The following is a 2,708-nucleotide window of genomic DNA, read 5'->3' as shown; positions in this document are numbered from 1 at the left end:
AATAGTAGAAGAAAGAGAAAAACTGGAAAATCCACCAATATATGGAAATTGAACAAAACATTCTTAAACAACCAATGGGTCAAAAAAAGAATCAAAAGTGAAATGAGAAAATATCTTGAGACAAATGAAAATGTAAATGCAACATACCAAAACATATGGAATGCAGCAAAAGCAGTGCCAAGGGGGAGGTTTATAGGTGTAAACACTTACACTAAAAAAGAATGAAGGTCTCAAATCAACAACCTATATTTTCTTCTTAAAATACTAGAAAATGAAGATCAAACTAAACCTCAAGCTAGAAGAAGCGAGGAAATAAGAGCAAAAATCAATGAGATAGAGAATACAAAAACAATAGAAAAAAATGAAATGAAGACTTTTTAAAAAAAAAAAAGATAAAATTGACAAACCCTAAGACAGACTAAGAAAATAAAGAGTGAAGACAAAAAATCAGAAATGAAGAGGGGACATTACAAATGATACCAAAGAAATTAAAAGGACTATAATATACTATGAACAATTGTACAAAACAAGCTGGATGATCTAGAAAAATAGATAAATTCCTAGAAACACACAACCTACTGAATCATGAAGAACTAGAAAATCTGATCAGACCTGTAACTAGTAAGGAGATTGAATCAGTAATCAAAAACCTCTGAAGGAAGAAAAAAAAGAAAAACAGAACCACATGGCTTCACTGGTGAACGCTAGCAAACATTTAAAGAAGGCTTAAGACAAATTCTCCATGAACTTCCAAAAAATGAAGAGGAGAGAACACTCTCAAACTTATTCTATGAGGCCAACATTAACTTGATATAAAAGGCAGACAAAAGCACCACAAGAGAGCTGCAGACCAATATCCCTGATGAATACAGATGCAATAATCCTCAGCAAGATATTAGCAAACTGAATTCAACAGTACATTAAAACGATTATACACTAGACCAAGTGGGACTCATTCCTGGAATGAAAGGATGGTTTAACATTCATAAATTGAATCTAAATTAAAATAATGTAGGGAGGAAAAACATGTGATCATCTTAATGCAGAAAAACCATTTGACAAACTTCAACACCTTTTCATGATAAAAAAAAAAAAAGGCCAACAACAACAAAGTAGGAATAGAAGGAAACTACCTCAACATAATAACAGTGATATATGAAAAACCCACGGTGAACATCATACTCAACGATGAAAGACTGAAAGTTTTTCCCTCTAAGATCAGGAACAAGACAAGGATTCCCACTTTCACCACTTCTATTCAACATGGTACTAGAAGCTCTAGCCAGAGCAATTAGGTAAGCAAAATAAATAAAATTAATCCAAATTGGAAAGAAAGAAATAAAATTATCTCTGTTGGAAAATGATAAGATCTTATATGTAAGGAACCCTAAAGATTCCACAAAAAGATCTGTTAGAGCTAATACATGAATTCAGCAAAGTAGCAGGATACAAAGTCAACACACAACAATCTGTTGCATTTCTATACAGTAACAATGAACAATCTGAAAAGAAAATTATGGAAACATTCAGTTTACAGTGGCATCAAAAAGAATAAAATACTTAGGAATAAACTTTATCAAGCAGGTGAAAGACTGTACAGTGAAAACTAAAAAAACCTTGTTGAAATAAAGAAGACATAAATAACTGGAAACATATCCAATGTTCATTGATTGAAAGATCTAATATTTTTAAAATGTCAATAATGCCCAAAGCAATCGACAGATTCGATTCAATCCCTATCAGTATGCCAATGACATTTGGGGTTTTTTTTGCAGAAAATAAGAAAACCTATCCTAAAATCCAATGGCAGTTAAGGGACCCCAATAGGTAATGCAATCTTGAAAAAGAACAGAGCTAGAGGATTCACACTTCCTGGTTTCAAAACTTACTGAAAATCTACAGTAATCAGAACAGTATAGTACTGGCATAAAGACAGACACATACACTGATGGATTAAAATAGAGAGCCCAGAAATAGACTCTTGCATATATAGTCAAATGATTTTTGACAAGGGTGCCAAGACCATTCAATGGGGAAAGGACAGTCTTTCCAACAAATGATGCTAGGAAAACTGGATATCCTCATGCAAAAGAATGAAGTTGGACCCTTACTGAACACCATATACAAAAGTTAACTCAAAATGGACCTAAGACCTAAGTGTAAGACCTAAAACTATAAAACTCTTAGGAGAAAACATCTAGGGTGAAATCTTCTTGTCGTTGAACTTGGTAATTATTTATTCACTATGGTACAAAAGTTGTAAGCAACAAAAGACAATATAGACAAACTGGACTTTAGGTAAATCTTTAAAAATTTGTGTATCAAATGATAATATCAACAAAGTAAACTGGCAATCCACAGAATGGAAGAGAATATTTGCAAATCATACATCTAAAGAATTAATATCCAAAATATATTAAAAAATTCCTAAAACTCAACAACAACACAAACCACGTGATTCAAATATGAGCAAAGGAGTTGAATAGATTATTTCTCCAAAGAAGATATACAAATGGCCAAGAAATTCATGAAAAGGTGCTCAGTATCACTGATCACTAGGGACATGCAAATCAAAACTATGATGAGATACTATCTCACACCTATTAGAATGGCCTACTATCAAAAAAAAAACAAAAACAAAAAACAGAAGACAGCAGATGTTGATGAGGATGTAGAGAAGCTGAAAACCTTCTGTGCTGTTGTAGGGA

This window comes from Lipotes vexillifer, unplaced genomic scaffold (assembly GCF_000442215.2).
Source record: "Lipotes vexillifer unplaced genomic scaffold, Lipotes_vexillifer_v1.1 scaffold814, whole genome shotgun sequence".
In the NCBI taxonomy this organism is placed as follows: domain Eukaryota; kingdom Metazoa; phylum Chordata; class Mammalia; order Artiodactyla; family Lipotidae; genus Lipotes; species Lipotes vexillifer.
Note: the sequence above shows the minus strand (reverse complement) of the source record.